Here is a 20877-nt window from a genome sequence, read left to right as displayed (position 1 = left end):
CCCCATGTTCATTGCAGCATTATTCACAATAGCCAAGACTTGCAAGCAACCTAGTGCCCATGAAGGGACAAATGGATAAAGAAGATGTGGTATATATATACAATGGACTACTACTCAGCCATAAGAAATGATTAAATCTAAATCTGGCCATTTGTGACAACATGGATAGACCTTGAGGGCATTATGCTGAGTGAAATAAGTCAGAGGGAGAAAGTCAAACACTGTATGATCTCACTCATAAGTAGAAGATAAAAGCAACTACAAACAAAACACATAACCACGGAGATTGGATTGGTGGTTACCATAGGGGAAGGGGGAGGGGGAGGGCAAAAGGGGTGATTAGGCTCACATGTGAGGGGAGGGACTATAATTAGTTTTTGGGTGGTGAACATGATATAATCTGCACAGAATTTGAAATATACTACGGTGTACATCTGAAAACTATATAATGTTATAATCCAATGTTACTGAAATAAAATTTAAAAAAAAAGAGTGCAATATAAATACAGCATGCTGCTTGGCTCAGCAATGAATAGTATTTACATTAGTCACGATAATGCTAACACTGACAATGCATTTATCACCAAACTGTGATAGAGTGGGATAATGTTTAAAGTTAATAAGCAAAATAAAGCAATACTATGTAGTATTTAGAAATAGAGAGTTAAGTACCAGAAGAGCTAAGAGAGACAACATTTCCTGTCTCCAAAGGAAGCTCACTGTGTGAAGGGGCTAGTAGTGGGGTGGAGGGGAGAAAGGGACACTGCTATAAGCCTTTTATCAACAGTTTCCTTTTGAAAATATATAATCAAAATTAGAATTAAAATTTTTAAAAGCTTATGATCCCACTAAAACAAACTAATAAAAACTGATTTCTCAACATGCAGTCAAGAACCAGACTCTGAACCCCACCAAAATATGGATGTTCCAGAAAGTACTGCTTGAAACAGCTCACTAGCTTCTCCTTCATTTATCTGAAATTTGTCTTTGTTGTTGTTATGCAGTCACCATGTCACTGAAGGCTAGGCAGGGAATGAAGCAGAAATGTCCTTCCCCTCATGCAATTTATATCTTGTCTATAACAGATTAGATATAAGACATCACTTCTAATTTAAGGAGCTAAAAGGAGAAAGGGAGAGTGAGTCGCTTGAAGCAGAGTAACCAATTGATGGAACAGATGAGATTGGGTGCAAAATACTTTTAAGATCTAAATAATCCCTTAAAGTTGAACACATATTTTAAATGAGTAATATAGAAATATCTAAGTTTTTGTATATTTAAGAATATACTGTATCAATTTCGTGGTCACTGCCCCGGGGAACAAAAGTAGAATTCAAGCTACTGTTTCTGAAAAACTGGACATGGAGTTCAAACGCTCTTCAGTCAAACACTGTGGGATAACCTTTCCTTAACCCTAACCTTAATTTAATTGGATTCTCTTTTGGGAGAAAAGAGTCAAAAATACTAATGCATCAACATTAAGGCTGTTATTTTTTAAAGTCTATGCCAAAATTATATTTAATATTGGGTTCTTCCTACATAAATAAGATGAATTGAAACTCACTGTACACACCCACAAACAATAAGTGCTATTATCACGGTAATTCTGCTCCCAAGCTCTCTGCCGAAAGTGTCCAAACTTTAATCAATAGTAGCATCATACATTACCATTCATTTGTGCACACTATGCAACATTGATGATATGGCAAGATTGTTGTAAACTTTTCATTTCACTTTGTGCTCATTCATTCAACAGTTATTGAGTATTAGAATGCATCAGGCATTGTCCAAGGGCTGGAGATAGACGGTGGCCAGCACAAAGGTCACATTCAAAGAGGAAGAAACAAATGACCAGCAAGTCAACAATTGAATACCCAAAAAGTCTGCAGAGAGAGAGAACCACTATAAATAAAATACAATACAGAGAAGGAAGGTGCTAATTTCAATGCAGAGGGTCAAGAAAAAACTCAGAGTAATAGGCTACCCCATAACGTCACTTGGTCTGGTAACACCCCTGATAGTTTTCAAGAGCTTGGCCAGAGAATTTTCTTTTTATTTTTTTTTCACCTAGTAAGCAGTTTGACAAACTATCATTGTATCCCCATGGTCCAACATAGAAAGCATTTCTCGGCCTGTTCTCCGGACTTTCTCCTTTGAGACTCTAAACTGCTGACTCTCAATTTGCTTTCATCTAGACCTTATTTTTGCCACATTCTTTACCTAGACAGTAACCTCCTGATTTCTGACCCAGCTCACATGTGATTTGATTCTTACAAAATCTCTTCTGGAACTCAACCCGTCTAATGACCTGGAATTGTATTTCTGTATGACTGCGAAGAACTGTATTATGAATGGCAGTCTCATACTTCTCTGATTGCAGAGTGGATAAGCGTTTTTTCTGCTACTTCCCTTCACTGGTTCAGAACACTCCCAAACTCTCCATGTGGCATTCGGCCTTTTCCAGCATACGGAATGATACGACTTCAAGTCTTACTGAACTTTAATCCCCAAGAGATTTGAAAGCATTTGAAAAGCCATTTTACTAGCAAAATAAATTGTATTTGTTCTTGTGGGTTTTATAACACTGACATTAGATTTAATTAAAAGTGGAGAAATCCTAAAAATGATTCTTGCTGGTTGTTAATTTTATGTTTTTATATAATTGCTATAACCTAATAAATAGCCAGTATTCTGAAACATTAGAAAACAGTGAGACTGCAGTGTAAATAATATTCTACACAAAAAATGCTAAATAAAAAGGCAACTTAGAGCTTTATAAACCACCTACACAGACACAGCTCACCACAAGTGCCCCAGCCTGGCCAAATACTGCTCCCGGCCATGTCATCCACTAATGGGCTTCCTAACCCCAAATTCTTCTCTGTGGTTCCACGAGGAAAGTAGTTATGATCTCATTTAGGTCTCCCTGTAGTGTCTTTGCCACAAAGTATAATCTTTTCCTGTCTGGGGTTCTTTTCAAAATGCAAGCCACTACACACTTTCTTTTTACAAGTTGGATCCCAGGTCTGAATGCTGTCTCCTGCTGTGTTGAACATCTGTTCCGCGTCTTACTACTTATTTTTCTTTCCCCACTTGTTTTCCCACTGGTTATTTCCCACACCAAAATTACTTGACAAAATGGGGTTGGCAACATTAGTTTGCATACTTTGGGGGCCCAAGTCTTTTATATTTTACAGTATCCCACAGCACAGAGAACAGCATTCTAGGCATCTTATGATTCGACCGTTGTTTACTGAAAGAGGAAATGAATGAATGGGTGCCTCCCTTTTCTAACTCCCATAAGTGACATTCAGTGGACATGACCCTCTCTTTATTAAACAAAATATTTAGATTCCATCACCTGTATATATGCTGATGAACAGAAGTGGGGTTTGGGAGTGACTGGCTTAATTAATTCTGGTTATCCATAAGAATTGAAAAGGGGGAAGCAAAGTGAGCAGGGAGACAAGGCATTTTTTTTTTTAAAGATTTTATTTTTTCCTTTTTCTCCCCAAAGCCCCCCAGTACATAGTTGTATATTCTTCGTTGTGGGTCCTTCTAGTTGTAGCATGTGGGACGCTGCCTCAGCGTGGTTTGATGAGCAGTGCCGTGTCCGTGCCCAGGATTCGAACCAACGAAACACTGGGCCGCCTGCAGCGGAGCGCACAGACTTAACCACTCGGCCACGGGGCCAGCCCTGAGACAAGGCATTTTAAGGAAAGATATGTTGAGCAAAGATAAATTGGACTGACTTTACATCACCAGAAAATACCAAAAAGTGCTTTAAGCAGTGGGAGGAAGTACAAGAATGGGAAAGGAAAGGATGTGTATTTAAAAAAACAAAATTAAACCAAAGCCCTCAAAAAGTTGCTCAGTGTTCTGGTGAATCAGTTACACAGTTGCAGTCCTGGGAGAATCTAGAAATCATTGAAGGTGCTATTAATCAGGAAAAACTAATCTTTTTGACAAAACAAAACAAAACTCCTTAAATAGAAAATGCTCACAATCAACATAATTCTCTCATTTGTGATATCAGAGATACAGAGCAGCATATCCTTCATAACGTACGGAGGCTGGGAGGATTCGAACAGACCTTTGGCCCACATTTGTATCCCTATCTACAAAGCAAGATATGGAGAATGTTTCCTCTAATCAAACTTTCCTTTACAATTCGTGAACATAAAATGGGAGAATTAAGTTCCATGTAAGGATTATCAGGTAAACCAAATTGATTTTTTATTGCTAATCTATGCCTAAAAGTAAGTTAAAAAAATGCTCATCATTTTTGTTATTATTATTCTTAGAAAGAATTTACACACTAAATCTCCAGACCTGACCATGGAGTGTCAACCAGGAATCCCAAAAGCAATCCTGGGTGCCCTTTCTTCCTTGCCTGACAATGGACATGCTGTGTTCGGGTCCCACATTCACCCCAGCAGGAAAGGCTGCACTTCAAACCCAGGTTTCTGTGGTCTGAGTGACTCATCTCACCCAGCAGATGATGTTACAACTTCTCACATGTTCCCTAGGTCTCCAGGGGCTGAGCTGTTAACAACTGGCACCTAATCTGCTGGTGGCTGAGTCCAAAATGTTTAGTCCTCCACCTTAAGTAAATTTACATATATCATATAACTTAGTAAAATATCACTGGTTATTCTAGCCATCGGCTTTACTTAGTTTCCTACAGAGGCAACCCACAGTACCTCCCCTCAGGCCTGGGATATGAGTCCCTTGATCCTATTCTAGAACTTCTCTGACACAAAGAGAAGCAGAGTAATAGGAATCATAGAGTAAATTAATGTGCTCTGGGACAGTCCTTGGCCACTGGGAGACAGAAGGCAATCGATAATTCCCCTTTTTTTCCTTTGAGTGGATGATCCTGAGACATGTGTTATATAGATTCTCAGGCTGTTACACAGTATTGAGCAACTTAGGAGCCATAGTAGTGGCAAGTGGCTACCTCATCTTGGGTCATTTTCCCTCCTCCCATGTATCTCTCTGCTGTCCCTTTTTCCTGCTTCCATGGAATACAATCCTAAACAGGCTACTCAAAGATATGTCTTCGGGGCTGTGCTTTCAGGAGAATGCAGGCTAAGACAGCCACTCATGGAGCCATTCTCTGCTTACACTGTAAGAAGCAGAGTAGCAGGAAGAAAACTGCTGTGAGTCCAGCTGCACTACTGGGTGCCGCCATGCTTCTCTACAGAATGATGAAAGAATGGAGACGGGGGCCACCTCTCTTCAACCTTTCGCTTGTAAGTTTCCCAAATAAAACCTACACTGTGTGTGGTTGCATAATTTGCCCTCACCCTCCTCGTGTTTTTGCCACCTTGACAATTATCAATAAAGTCCAAAAAATAATTTTTGATTTTCCTAGGCTTATAATTAAAGTTGTATAGTTCTTCAGAAAGATGTACAGATGAAAACGTGCAAGTGTGTGTATGGAAAGGTGTCTGCAGACCGCTCTTGAGTTTGGGTGCTTTGATAATGACTTTTAGTTTCAGCAATTAGTAAGCCGAACTGTTAAAGTAACTTGGGACGGCATGCTTACTGTCAAACCGTGAAATGTCTGTAAGCCACACATTGCTACCGCTTGCATCTTTAGCACACTTCACTTTTATCATTCACTTACCCAACGAGATGACATGCACAGCGCATAGCACAATGTGAAGCTCACGATAAGCCTTCGTTAAATTTTGGTTTCCTTCCCCTACTACCATCTAATTTACACTTCCTTTCTCCAGTTCTGTGGAAACGAACTAAAAAATAGAACTTCCTAAATAAGACAAATGTTCAGAAGTTTGTGTTACATTTCTGGCAATACTATTAATGTCAGTGAGCTTCTCCAGAAACCTGTATTGATGCCATTTTAATATTTGAAATGCTTCATTTGGCAAACATAAACAGCGCCAGTAGGTTTCATTGTATGGCCTTTTGCCTGGATAATGGATGTAGAACTAGAGCCTAACTGAATTTTCTTGTTCTTCCGCTCTAGGTTCTTAAAACTCAGATGGCACATCAGAAAAAAATGAACTGCTGAGGTCCCTGTCATATTCGGCATCATCTTCAGAGACCAGGAATGCCTTGGGTGGCAAATTCCTTGGAAACCGCCTGTCGCTTTTTCCTCTCCTCCAACTTGTCACTCATCACCCAGGAGCTGTCTTCCTCTGCCGAGAGCTGGGGATGAACGTCTGCTCTGAGGCCTTAAACCTTGATGCTGCACGGATTCATTTCCTCTTCTGCTTTTCCCTTTCCAAAACCTAGAATTTGTTTACTCATCTGTAAATGGCCTGTTTATATTGTCATGTCCTTGAGGAAACGTGTGGTATTTCAATTTTGCTTGTAATAAGGCTGATTCTCTGTAACACTCTCTGGAATATACAGGACCATGAAGAAGTCTTGTACTTTCTACTTAGACCATCGTTTCAAGTCTAAGATGATATCTACTGGTTGACATCCAGCATTCCTTTATAATCAACTTTCTGTTTGGGGAAATATTTCAAGGTTGAATGCATGTCATAAGGAGGCTCACTGGTCCTCCATTCTTACCTATGAAAAGAACATGGATTATCTCCTTCATTGTACAAACCATTCTTTTATAATGACGCCGGCTCTAGCTCCTTAACAGAAAAAAATGAGATTATCATTTAAAATGATATTATTTAGAATGTGTTCAGTTCTGAAGCCAAAATATTCACAGTAAGGTATGGTTCTATTCCATAATAATGAACATTACTATGACGCCTGGCCAGAATGAGACCTCAGCATCATATGTATTCCCTTAAGCCCATCTTCCGTAGGAAGTCTTTGGAACACAACAGAATATTGCTTTCAATAAATCAGCCTATTCTTTCCAGTATATATGAATATTATTACTTATTATATTTATTTTTTGATAATATGTTTCACTATCTGTATTTCCCCGTGAATTATATTATTTAAGACAAGGAAATACACCTTACTCATTTGAGTGTGTACCACAGCATTTTAAATAAATTATTGATTTAATGAATTTGGTTTGGTTTTAGAGACGCAACTTGTAATGTTAATACAACATGGAATAATTTCCCAAACTGAATTTCCAAAAGATTGTGCAAATCCTCAAAGTTGACTATAATCAACAACTTGATTAATTTTAGGATTACTTTACTTATTAATCGGGAGTTCATATATAAAATGATATTGTGTTCAAAAAGCACAGATTCTTCTATTTCAATGAATATTTCTCAAAATGTATCCTACGAACAGAATCAGTTAGGGATGATTGTTAAAAATCAGTGCAGATTATTTGGCCCCATTTCAAACCTTCTGATCAGAGTCCCTGGGGCTAGAAGCCAGAAATTTGCATTTTTAATAAGCTTCCTTGTTGATTCTTCAAGATACTAACGCATGAGAGCCACTCATCTAAAAGCTTACATGAAATAACTTGAAAACTCTACTTTGGCGGTAGCAAGCTGTCAATTTGTGTTCCACACTGAATCTGTTACACGGAGGTACTCTACCAGATGAGAATCAGCACTTTTTTTTGCAGACTAAGACGACTCCTATTTGCTAAAGTAAATAATAGCAAAATTAATAACGAGCTATAAATTGTACTAAATGCTGATAACTTGAAATCTCCAAAATGGAATAAATTACTGACTATTGCACTTTAAATGGACATTAAGAGTGTTCCAAATTACCGAATGTTTTGCCATGTTGATAAATTGGTTTTAATTTTTTATCAGACTATATTTAAGTACCCTCCCGTAGCATGTGCCAGACAGTTCCATTAGGCATTCTCAATTGCATTTATTTTCTTTAATGTATAAACTATAAACTAAAGATAGTTTGGAGAGTCTGACACCCTACTCTGTCGCACTGCTGAAATAGTGTCCCCTGGGTTTGGGGCTGTGTTTACGCTGTAAACCCTAGGAAAAAATATGAAAGTGCAAAGACAGCGTAAGTTAGAGCATCATTATTCTTTGATTTGATTTTGCAAACATTACTCATGAATACAAAGAGAAAAATAAAAATTGCACCTGGTTAAAATGAAACAATTTGACGAGGAGTGAGAGGAAATTTGTTCCACTTTATGCAAAAAGGTGGGGGGAGGGTTGGCATATAATAAAGGCACTCAAGTCGTGAGAGTCTAAGAGAGCGTAATTAACTCCTTGGCACTGTGAGATCGACTCTCCCCGCCTGTGGTTCATTGCCAGTAAAGGACATGCCTGGAACCGCTGGCCAAGAAGAATTACAGGCATTTGCTGTTACTTTAAAATATTCATGTTTCAGCTACAACACTGCATATTTCCAACTGACAGATATGGGGAAAAAATAAACTTCTTTTTTTTCTTTCCCTTTCCTCGCATAAGAACCCTACATAATTAACTCTTTCATTTAACAAAACTAATAGTTTCCATTACAACTATAGATTTAGGGCACTCAGAATTTTGAAATCAACCTATTACATGAGTTTATTGCTTTTTTAAATAGTATCCAAATTTGGAGAATGTATTTACCTACTTAGATTTGATTGATGCAAATTAATGCATTTTGATTGAAAACCAAACACAAGGGTGAAAACCACGGCAATGGTGGATGGAATAGCCCATTCAGGCACTCTTCTCCTTAAATTGGAAATCAAAAATGCACAAAACCAGTGAATAGAACTTTAAAGATTTCAGAGACCCAAAAAATAGCCTGACAATCAGATCCTAAACACAATGCATGTGTTCCAGAGGCAAAATAAAGATGGTAATACAGAAGTTAGACACACCTAAGCAAAAGTCATTTTTAAATTTGTTCTTCTTTCATTTCTCTTCCTATTGAAAGGAATTTCCTTCCTCTTTTCTAAAAAAAAAAAACTGAAATAGTTTCACAAGAGTCAGATTTAATCGCCCTAAGACTCAGCATTAAGGAAGAAAAGAAAAAAGTTACGTAATGGCTTTTCTCGTAGGTTACTAGGGCATCATTATTGATGCTGGGTGCTTTGTGTATCAAGAATCAAAAGGCAAAGATCACTGCTTGCAGCATGAACTATATATGTGAAGAGTGAGCCTATGACTGACAATCCAATATTGTCCCTGAAGGGGGTATATGAGGATAATATTCCACTATTTTCTTTGATGAAGCTCTCCATCTTATTCCCTGAATTTATTCCCTTCATCCCATGCTTCAGGTCGATCACCTGGGACTTTTATCTAAGTGCCACTACAAATTCCCCCTCCCTACCACCACCAAACCTCATCATATAGAGCAACCCAACAGCAGGTACACAACCACTTTGACTTTATGGTTCAAAAGCCAGCACAGAGCCTTACAGTGGCAAACGCTCGCCATACGCAGGTTGAATGAAAATTAAGTATCTCCTTTCTGCAGAAATCTACCATATTAAATGATTATAATTTCTACAATCCACTTTACCCATAATACAGATCCTTTATCAGGCTGGTTTATGGTATTCCATTAGACCCTTAACAAAACTTGTATTTATTAGGAATATTTTTGTCACCAAACTGTACTTAATAATGTGCTCCATTGTTGTTAGAATACAAGGCATGGTCATTCTGGAAGTGTTGCATTTGTTTTCCAAACTTACATGGTTATTATTCCCTTTCAATAAAGTACCACATGATTTAAATTCAAAATGTGGTATTGGTCACTTAGAGTAAACAACTCAGTAATAATGATGGAGGTAACATTTCAACAGAACTTGACAGTTTTCAAGGCTTCTCGTGGATTACCTCCTTTGAGGTTCATAATGACCACTTATATACAACGTCAACATCTTCCCATTTAAAGAGGAAATCGAATACTTTAATGGACCATACAGTAACCATACCTTAATCTATCTGTGCAAATGGAAAGGGAAATTTACACTTTAAAAATTATTCCTGAAGTTATCTCTATTTTAACTAAATGTGTTACTCCATTCTTCATAAGAACTTTGTACTTTTTTTTCAAAAAGGAGAGGGCCCTAGCTCAAACATTAAAAAAATGATAAGAGTAGTCCATGTGTGCAATTCTTTTCATTACTTACAAATAATTGGGCTAAATTAATTTTTAAATGCACACAGAACAATATGAAACTCTTACTGATGAGATTTCTAGTAATGATTAGCCCAGATTTTCTGCTATGGAAGATTCACAAACACTGGGAATCAAGGACATAATTTTTAAGGGAAGGTTGAGGTATGAGTTCTAGAAAATTTTCAATTTCAGACTTTCATTTTAATGGCTATCTTTAAAACTCATTTTGCAGGTTATAAACACATAAGTCTTTGCTTGAACAAAGAATTTACAATTTAAAGCTTCTGTCTCAGTCAGCTTGAGCTGCCACAACAAAATACCATAGACTGGGTGGTTTAAACAACAGAAATTTATTTTCTCGCAATTCTAGAGGCTAGAAGTCCAAGATCAAGGCACCAGCTGATTGGGTTTCTGGTGAGAGCTCTCCTCCTTACTTGCAGATGGCCGCCTTCTCCCTAATCCTCACATGGCCTCATCTCTGCAAATGCAGAGGGAGAGAGAACAGAGAGCAAACAAGCAAAAGAAGGCACTCTGATATCTCTCTCGGGAAGACATTAGTTTTTTATAACACTAATCCTCCTGGATGAGGGCCCCACCTTTATGAACCCATTTATCCTTAATTACTTCCTTAAAGACCCCATCTCCAAATATAGTCCCACTGAGGGTTAGAGCTTCAACACATGAATTTGGGTGGAGGGGTACGAAGCCATTGTTTCTCAAAATGAGGATTCTCACACAATGTTTTCCTCTAATAAGAGCTTTGAATACTATTTAAGTTTGATGGAAGTGGAATTATTGTATTGATTCATTCAAGGTATGAACTATAGCACAGTGGTTAAAAGTATAGGTGCTAAGAGACTGCCTATCTGGTTTTGAATCCTAGCTTTGTCCCTTCCCATGTGTTGTAGGCAATTTACCTAATTATCTTGCTTCAGTTTCCTCATCTATATAAGAAGAATAACAGAAATAATCTATATTAATATCATTGTAAGGATTAAAGAAATAATCCTTAAAAGGATTTAGCACAATGCCTTGGCGTGTCATAAGCACATAAGACGTATTCTTAATAATATTATCAAAATGATGCTACTCTTGTCCTGAAAGCACAGCATCAGATTTGCAGTACACAGGCACGGTCACCTCAATTGGTCAAATTTTCACTTCTCTTCTTTCTGTAACTCACATGTTCACGCTTCATTTATTCTCCACTGGAAATTATTCTGCGTTGATTCCATCTACAGGCTGGTTCTCTTAAACAATGACTCCTCTTAGTAGATGAAGGTGCTCCTTACCTATATAAATACACTCTGCCCCTAAATATTCTTTTGGTTTTGATATCTGGCTTTTCAAACATATCCCCATCAATGATGATTGGACATTTTCCTGAGAGCTTATGGAATAACTTGAAAATTTCACAGTCTATGAGTAAGGAGCAAAAGCAGGCCATAATACATGTAAACGCTACTGGCTTTGGCATCACGGGAAGTACACTTACTATTTTGGGGTCTTAGTGCAATGTTGTAGGCATTCAGTAACAACATCCAAACACGAGCGATTTTAAGAGATTTTAAAAGGCCGGCCCAGTTGCACAGTGGTTAAGTTAGTGCATTCTGCTTTGGCGGCCCGGGGTTCGCCAGTTCAGGTCCTGGGTGTGGAGCTATGCACCACTCATCAAGCCATGCTGTGGCGGGCAGTCCATATATAAAATAGAGGAAGATGGGCACAGATGTTAGCTCAGGGTCAATCTTCCTCAGCAAAAAGAAGAGGATTGGCAGTGGATGTTAGTTCAGGGTCAATCTTCCTCAAAAAAGAAAAGATTAGTGAGCGTAGTTTTCCCAATTTAAAGGTTGAGAATGACTTTGTAGAGTACCCATAGTTTAGTCTAAATATTTTAATCAGTGCTTTGTTTAGCCTGTGGATATTCTTAGCAAATCGCATTCTTAGCGAATGAAGGGCATCCATAGCACAATTCTTTGACTTTTGAGTATCCTTCCTCTACGCATGCGTCTACCTATCTACTCATCTACCTTAGACTTTCCTTCTTCTTCTGTCTCCTTGCTATCCCTATTGTACGATGAGAAGTGGGTGAGACCGAGAGGATAGCTTTGAGGTATGGGGTCTATCATGTTAATGCTTATGCAATGTTGAATTTTGTCCTCTATGATGCTGTTATCGCTTGGAAGACAGAAAAACGGGTGATCTCTCCTTTATGCACTACATACCTAACGTTCCTGATCATCTTTTTTCCTAACATAGTTTCCAATTTTCATGGCAAAATCTTATAAAAAATGCTGTCAATAATTTCTCCTCTGGCAAGGCTTCCCATCCATGCTTGGTGCATTGCAGTCTGGCATGCAAATGTGCAGTGCGGTATGCACCCCAAGTCTGCATCAGGTGAAAAATTTTGACCTGGAGACCATTGAGCATGGGGGGGATATCATAAGCATATCTAGTTACTATGCCTGGATTCTTGTATTCAATCTAGTCAGCTAACTCAGGAGTTACTGGTATTTAAAACTAGAAGGACTTCTTCAACTATCTAATATTTGAATTTCCTTTAATTTTGTGGGAATTACCTCTTAGGTTTTCTGCAAACTAATACAGACCAAGGATATCCATCATAAACCTTCTATTATATTTCTTTTTGTGAATTTCCCCTCCACTATCCTCTTCTTTCTGTTGGCCCCCCTCTCTTGCTTCTTAAGAGTTCTCTGGTTTTTCTAGCATGGTGCTCTGAAGACATTGTTGAACGCCGGGGACCTAGGTTCCAGTGTCCCCTCCATCCTTTATCGGCATATGATCTCGTGTAAATTATTCAATATCCTTAGACCTGGAGATTATCCATAAAAGGAGAATACTTCATTTGCCTAAAGATAGCCCCAAGTGAATTCTTGGCTTCTCTTCGCTCTAAACTATTTCAATGATCTGTTTCCACAAAGTGATTCTCTACCCCCAGGTATCCTTGCTCTAGTGGACTTACGTCTTCATTTGAGTCATCTGCTTCTCCAAAGCATCTAGTGACCTCATTTTCAACAACATTGCATTGAACACCTATATTCAAAGAAATGTGAGAAATTGTTTCTTCCCCAAGAGGAGCCTGTACTCTACTTGAAAGTAAACTGTAAACAATTTTTAAAAGATCAATATGTACCAAGCGTTATGTGATCTGTCCCAGTTAGTGATATAGTAATAGATGCCTTAAGATTTCAGAGGGCTAGGCTGATAATAGAAGTCGTCCAGAGGAGGTGGGATTCAAGTTGGGCATATGAAGTATGCTACGACGCAGAGCAATGGACAGATACCATGAGTGTGTGCCTGGCTGGGAAACAGACACAACAAAGGTCAGAAGCTGAATAATATGAGTTCTTTGCTGGTTTGGCTGGAGTGTCATGGTTACAGGAAAGTGAGGGAGAGGCACTATTTAACCCGTTAGACCTGGGCTGTCTGCTACAGTAGCCACTAACCACGCATGGCTATGTAGATTTAAATTGTAATTAATTAAGATAAAAGAAAATTTAAAATTTACTCCCTCAGTCACATAAGCCACATTTCAGTTGCTTAATAGCTAGACATGACTACCATATTGGATAGTACAGATGGAGAACATTTCCATCACCACAGAAAGTTCTATTGGACAATGCCAGAGAAGACTTTTCAAGTACCTAGACTTTTGTGTGTACATAGACAACTTTTATTCCCAATGAACAGTGATCACTCTTCACCCTGAGAACTCCCTCATTATACCTATAGGCTGTGCTAAGGAATTTTCAAATTACTTTTAAAGGTCTTAAACCTGAATTTGTAAAAGGTCTTTTTGGGGTGTCTGCCTTACGCATATCCTGTCTTTGAAAATTCTCTTTCTCCTGTTCCCCAAAAGAATGGGTCAAGGATGAGCTTGCTTTACAGGATCTTTTGCAAGGATCTTTTACAGGATCCACTCTTCTCCTGTTTTTGAGAATAAGAATGGATACTTGGTCTCTGGCCAATCAGATTAACTCTCTTGGGGATTTAGCATTGGCACAACTAGACATGTGACAGTTGTCAGGAGCCCTGGATCTGGGACCACGCCACTCTTAAGCTAGTTCATCGTTTCCCAATTTGTACAGAGATCAAAAAGAAGATAGTAAATAGCAGCACTTCTTACCCTGAGCCCAGGGATAGAATTCAGGGAGCTTCATGAACTCGGAAGGGAAAAAGAGTACATTGGTTTCACCAGCCTCTAACCATATTACGAATTTAGGCAAAACTAGAGTAGTACTGGCAATATCTATGATTTTATTTCCAACAGAAATTACTGATATTTTCGTGTCAGAACCCTCAAAGAATTTATACATATTTTGGAATTATGGTAGTTAGTGATACACTGCCAGATCTTCTTATTGACTACATTGTAAAGAAGTACATATGTTAATATATTGCAAAAATTTACATCAAAAAATCAAATTTAAAATTAATATTTTATGATTGTGTTTTAATATGCCTGGTTTCTTTTTTAATCCTATATCATGTATTTTATACATTGAAAGTATTTTCTGAGAAGAATTCCACGGGCTTCCTCAAAGGGCCAAGGGCATCCATAGCACAAAAATGGCTAATAATCATTCGTTCACACAGACAGGAAAGAGGAGGTAGATATGAGAAAGGAGCAGGGACGAGAGCCCAAACTCCTCTGGAGAGGAGATTCTGATGAATTTCTCCTTTCCGTTTTCAATATGGTCTCCATTTTGCTTGAGCTGGGCTGAATCCAACTTCAAGACGCCTTCACACCACCAGTGTCAGCTGACATCATAATTAGCCCAGTCGTTTCATTGTTGTCCAATGAAGAAGTTTATCACACAAGAAAGATGAATCCATTCAGGTAAAGCCAGGTACAGATTAGACTTCCAAGCCATTAGAGCCCTTCCAGAACTAAATAGTAAATCACCACTTCTTAAGTAACCCCAACTCTTTTAGACCAGTTTCTTGGGCTATAAAAATAACTCCCTAGGGAAAAGAAATGCACTGGAGTAGGCTGAAGGCCAAAATCCATTATGCTTGCTGAAATGCAGAGCTACTCCAAGTGTCCCTGCTTTTTTGTACCAAACAAGCCTATAGAAGTTGATTGAATTTTATAGACTTTCTTCCTGGTTCTATACATCATTTATCCTGTGTCCTCTCACACCATAACCATTGACTTTTCTCTTCGGACTAGTACAGAATCTCACCTCTCTTTTCTACAAACAAAAAATTGCTTGTGATATTTTTCTACTCACTCAGAAATATCCACTTAAATTTTTATTTCTCATCGGTTGCTTAATGACTGTAGTCCAAACGACATTTGAAATCACAAGTCAAAGTTCACTCTCTAGATCTCCAAACAAAAGCCATCCTTGGAACATTAGGAAAGAAAAAATGAGAAGGGAGTAGAGACAATTCAAATTTTTATTTTGCCATATTTAAATATTTAATTCTGCTTTCTTCTATTAGCACATACTTCCCAGTAAGGTGTGTGCTGGTCTAAATTAATCTGTCACATACCGTCTGTTTGAGCTGGCGCAGCAAGGTAGGCCTTGAACTGCCTGTACCTCCTGTAATAAGTACCTCTGTTCTCTTTTCTCTCTTCTTCCAGAAAACTGAAAAAGCTACTGAAGGTTCTCCTTCTTCAGGATTCAGCTTAATTTCTATTAAGCCTGGAAAAGGACTTGATCCCTGACGGCTTAGGCAGGGTGTGGAGATGCACACTTGATCATACGTACTTTATCACCAGCTGCAGTATAAGTTGGGTTCACAAGCTCGCTTTTTAAACAAGAAAATCTGCATCATTTATACCACGGTGCTAATAAATTTAATTTGTCAAGTTCAAGACTCTAAGAACATTGTGTTGGTGTTGAAGAGGTCAAGAAGATTTCGTGTGGGGGTAGAATATGGAGGAGGAAGAGTGTGGAATATGGAGGAGAGGGCAGACTCTCGGCAATAGAGCAAGGGCACTGACTGTCTCGGGGGTGAGAGATAAAGCACAAGATAAGATTGAGAAGGGAATGTGGATATGCAAACTTTGTGTAGTTTGCAAGTTTCCCAAGGGCTTTATCGGCAGAGCACATATATTGTTGCAAAAGAAGTGAATTACTAATTTGAAATATTGCCATCCTGTGTCAAGATAGTCCTGCTCTTCTGCTGGGAGAAAGAGGAAAAGCAGCACGAGTCCAGAATCCACATCTGAGTTAATCGCCACTAAATGTTCACACGGGGCACAGGCCCTGGAATTGTGTAGGTGCTAATACTGATGAAAGGAGGACCCGCTGTCAGTATTACCTTTCTCCTCTGTGTTACTTTGACACTAGAACACAGTGTAATGAAGAACATGGTCTACATCAGGGGTTATCAAACTATGGTGTTTGGGTCAAATCCAGCCTGCTGTCTGCTTTTGTAAATAAAGTTTTACTGACACATGGCCCTTCTCATTTGTTTACATATTGTCTGTGGCCGTTTTCACACTACGATTTGCATATCGAGTAGTTGTGAGAGAACATTTGGCCCTGTGAGGTGAAAATATTTACTATCTAGCCCTTTAGCAAAAAGATTTGCTGAATCCTTGTCTACACTGAGGGATTAAGAGCTTTCCCTGAGGTCAAAATAATTTGAGAATCATTTAGAAGAACTTTGGGATGCTTCAGGGCAGTGCCTAGAACCGGAAGAGGGCTCTAGTTCTCGCGGAGGGGTCTAGACAAGGGAGACCAGGGAGGTAGAAGGTTGTCAAAACAAACCTGCTTCTGACCTCGCTTAGTAACAACTCTGGTTGACCTGTTCTCCACAGACTCTGGGCATCCCCTCTCTCTTTAAGGATTAAGAAAAAAACACTGCTGAAATACTAAAAGGAAAGATCCCTATCTATTATCTGAGTGATGGGTGCAGGCAATGCTCTCTGATTGAATTAATTTACCCTCAAAAACAGGGGATTTCATTTGGGCCCACACTTCATTTCATATTGCAATGCACAGACTTTGTCATCAACAAGCTTTGATAGGAAGGTGGAAAAATGAAATTTTGTCACCTTCAGTTTCCCAAATTCAGACAATGAGTGACAAACTCAGAAACTTTCTTCCCTCCCTCATAGGTGCCAAAAATACTAAGTATGGCTATGTTTAAAAGTCATGTTAATTTCAGCCACTTATGTGCACTGCTTGTCTCTTATGCCATTATTATTATGTAGCACAATTACAATTATTAACACCATTAAAGATGTATACATTAACTTGCCAATGATTTTATCTTCCTCTTGGGCAATATGCAAAGTGGTTGGTGCGTCACTCTGAAAGTCAGAGATCTCTATTAAAGTCCTGATTCTTTCGTTTAATCCTGTGTCATCTTCATAAGCAAACTTCTTTTAGTTTTAATTTCCTTATCTGTCAAATGAGGATAAGAATAACTTACCAAATTCACAAGCTTGCTGTGGGTATTAGAAAAGATGGTATAAGAGATGCTGAATATGAGGTTTCTGATATTTTGCTCTTGGAGCCTGGGGGCCATTCCTCCTAAAACAAAGAAAAGAATAAAATACAAAAGAAAAGAATTAGTAACAGTTGGAAATATTCTGCCTTCAGAATCTCCCTCCCACTCACCACCACTCATTCACCTCCGGCTGAAACCACTCCCAAAGTGCAGAAGAGCTGCATGGGGTCCCTCTCTACCCAAAGCCAGCCCCCACTGCAGAAAATACTGACTTTGGTTTAAAAACAGTTGAATATGTGAAAGACTATATTTTACAAATGATTGCAGGCGAATTCTTAGACAGAGAATCAATGTCAACACGTATATGCTGATCTAAAGAAAGAGAAACGGCTCGAAAGCAGTTGACTTTGAAATGAGAATATCCCAAAAATGAGGTTTCTTGAGAAGTTGTAGGGATACATTTTGTTTGTTCTGGCAGCAGTTTGTAGGTTCCAGGTGGTGGTGTTGCTTTAACGTAGCATCTACAATGATAGTGAATAGCACTTTTATAAAATAAGACTTCTATCAATAACTTCTAATAACAAAAACCCAAGTCACTCCGTTTCATGTATTAATGAACTTTCAGTTTTTGAGAGGGGAATTTTAAAACTTGTACCTCAAGGATTATACGAATTTCAAATTTAAACTAGTAAAAATATTTCTGCATATTTCTGGAAGTAGTCAACCCTGTTAACGTCCACTTAAAGCCCAATTATTCAAGAATGTTATAGATAACTATGGGTCTTTGGGGAAAAATCAGCAAGACTTTAAGTGCCCATTAGCTAAAGCTAAATGATAGTGAAACATCTAGAAAAGAGCATGTGGTATCTATCCCTGTGAATACTAAATGAACCCACCATCCTAGCCCAGCTAAAATATTAACAAAACGGGGGCCAGCCCAGTGGCGTAGCTGTTCAGTTCACACATTCTGCTTCGGCGGTCAAGGGTTCACCAGTTTGGACCCAGGCTGTGGACCTGTGCACTGCTTGTCGACCCACGCTGAGATGGCATCCCACATGTAAAGTAGAGGAAGATGGGCACGGGTGTTAGCTGAGGACCAGTCTTCCTCAGCAAAAAGAGTGGGATTGGTGGCAAATGTTAGCTCAGGGCTACTCTTCCTCACACGCAAAAAAATAATAATTAATAAAACCTTTCCTATGGTGTGAAAAAAAGATTGAAGGTTGAAAACAGAAAAGCTGTTAGGCTATGCTATTTGTCAAAAAAAGATACATTTAAAAATATTTACGGAATGTTAACTAAATACCAAAGGATTACTTAAAATGTTTACATTTTTTAGAAGTATCTGTTCTGTAACAGAATAGGTAGCTATTATATTACAAAATTCTTCAATAGTAGTGTTCTTAATAAGCAACCGGAAATTTTTAACATAAGGAATAAAAGACAATTAAATGCTAATCAATCAAAAATATATATTTAGTACCTATCAAGTTCAAGAACTATTCTTGATGCTCTAGGCAGACTTCACAAAATGAATAGACTTTTTTCCCGCTCCAGATTTATACAGTCCAGTTGGAGAGGGGAAAACATATAGATATATAGATATAGATATAAAGATATATATACATATATAAAGAAATCTTACAGTATAAGGATGTAAAAATAACTGCTGACATTTATTGGGTCCTCACTACAGACCAGGCACTGAACCGAGCACTTTATAGGGACCATCTTATTTAACTTTTACAGGAATCTGTGAGGAATGGTCTATTGTTATTCCCGTTTCACAGATGAGGAAACTGATGATCAGAGAGATCAAATATCTAGCGCACAGTCACCTAGCTGGGAACCATAGAGTCAGATTTCAAGTCCAGCTCTGTCAATGTCACCCTCTCAGCATTTTATAAGTTCCCTGTAGTAATTAAGATGTAGGCTCTACAAGCGGGTCCCCTATTTTGAAGTGTAGCTTTTCCCACTCCCTGCTGTGTGACCGGAGGCAAATGTTTTAACCTCTAGTAATAGTAATAGGTTTCAGATGGTTAGAGGTGAGTTTGGAGAAGAGGGCCATGGGCACACAGAGGGAGACGCGGGGATGTACGGCCCAGGGATGCTGGCTGGAGCAGATATTGGATGCCTCAGAGCCATAGGAACTAAGCCTGGAATCGGGGAGAAAGCAGATTGTGGTGGGTCTTAAATGGAAAGGCATGGGATTCTCATTTCATCCTGTGTGTAATTGGGAAGCACTGGAATTGAAAATACCAGCTGGAATTAATATATTCTCTATTACTTCTCTATGATTAGGCATGAACAAAAATACTACCCTGAAACTTCCTGGGTCTGTGTCCTAAGGGACTCATTTTAAATACTTACACATAATACAAGGTAAATATTGATATGTTTATTGTATATTTCTATAGAGTATTAATTCAAAGCATATGTTAAAATATCTAGTAAATAAAATAGTTAATATATCAAAAACAATAAACCTCTTCACGTACCCTGCCTCGAACCCCCAGCAAATGAGATGGGAGGGAAATAGCAACAGATGTAAATTTACGGAATAATCTTACTGAATAACTTATTATTTTCCAAGTTAGCTAATTTGATTAATAGTCAGTAGACATACAAAGACAGACTTTGGCAGGCAGCTCAGTATCCCAAGAAATATATTTTCCACGTTATCCTATATATAGCAGTTAAGTAAATACATTTTTACCTCTCTCATGAGACCAGCCTTTGAAAACTAACTCAATGTATTTAGTTTGTGAGAAAATACGCTGCCTATATTCTCATGGTTTTCTCATCATTTATCCTTCAAAGGTCTTCGAGTTTTTTAGCTATTGCTGGTTGTCTCTCTAAATTCTATACACAACTTCATATGTGGGATTAAAACTTTAAGCTCCACCTAAGATGTGAAGAAAACACGAATACTACTGTGACCCGTTCTTTTATTTATTATTTTTTAATTTTAATTTTTTATTTTTTGAGGAAGATTAGCCCTGAGCTAACATCTGCCACCAATCCTCCTCTTTTTGCTGAGGAAGACTGGCCCTGAGCTAACATCTGCGCCCATCTTCCTCCACTTTATACAGGGGATGCCTGCCACAGCATGGCTTGACAAGCAGTGTGTAGGTCCGCACCCAGGATCCAAACCAGTGCACCCTGGGCCGCCAAAGCGGAACATGTGAACTTAACTGCTACACCACTGGGCTGGCCCCATATGATCTGTTCTTTTAAATATGCAAAGTATTGACATTGTTTGCTAAAGTCATTTCTGAAAAATAAACAATCTTGTCTCACTTCCTTCTAAATGGCTTAAGGGGTTTTAATTGATTTTATTTTATTTCACTTCAGTAAAGTGTAATTATAACAGCAGAATCTTCAAAACGTTGAGTTGAGGAAAATACTACACTTCTTACAGATGGACGATGTAAGACATGA

The 20877-nt window shown here is 38.4% G+C and overlaps 1 long non-coding RNA gene across 1 annotated transcript in view; it reads right to left on the bottom strand.

The window, feature by feature from the left end:
* LOC124231304 (uncharacterized) overlaps nucleotides 1-20877 on the bottom strand; it is a 39663-nt gene that overhangs the window by 11400 nt on the left and 7386 nt on the right. The window contains exon 2 of the long non-coding RNA XR_006886486.1: nucleotides 17422-17522. This is a non-coding gene — a long non-coding RNA (uncharacterized LOC124231304). The remainder of the gene's footprint in view (nucleotides 1-17421; nucleotides 17523-20877) is intronic.

The sequence above is a fragment of the Equus quagga genome, chromosome 21 (genome assembly GCF_021613505.1).
Source record: "Equus quagga isolate Etosha38 chromosome 21, UCLA_HA_Equagga_1.0, whole genome shotgun sequence".
NCBI classification, from domain to species: domain Eukaryota; kingdom Metazoa; phylum Chordata; class Mammalia; order Perissodactyla; family Equidae; genus Equus; species Equus quagga.
This window is presented reverse-complemented; position numbering and strand designations above follow the sequence as displayed.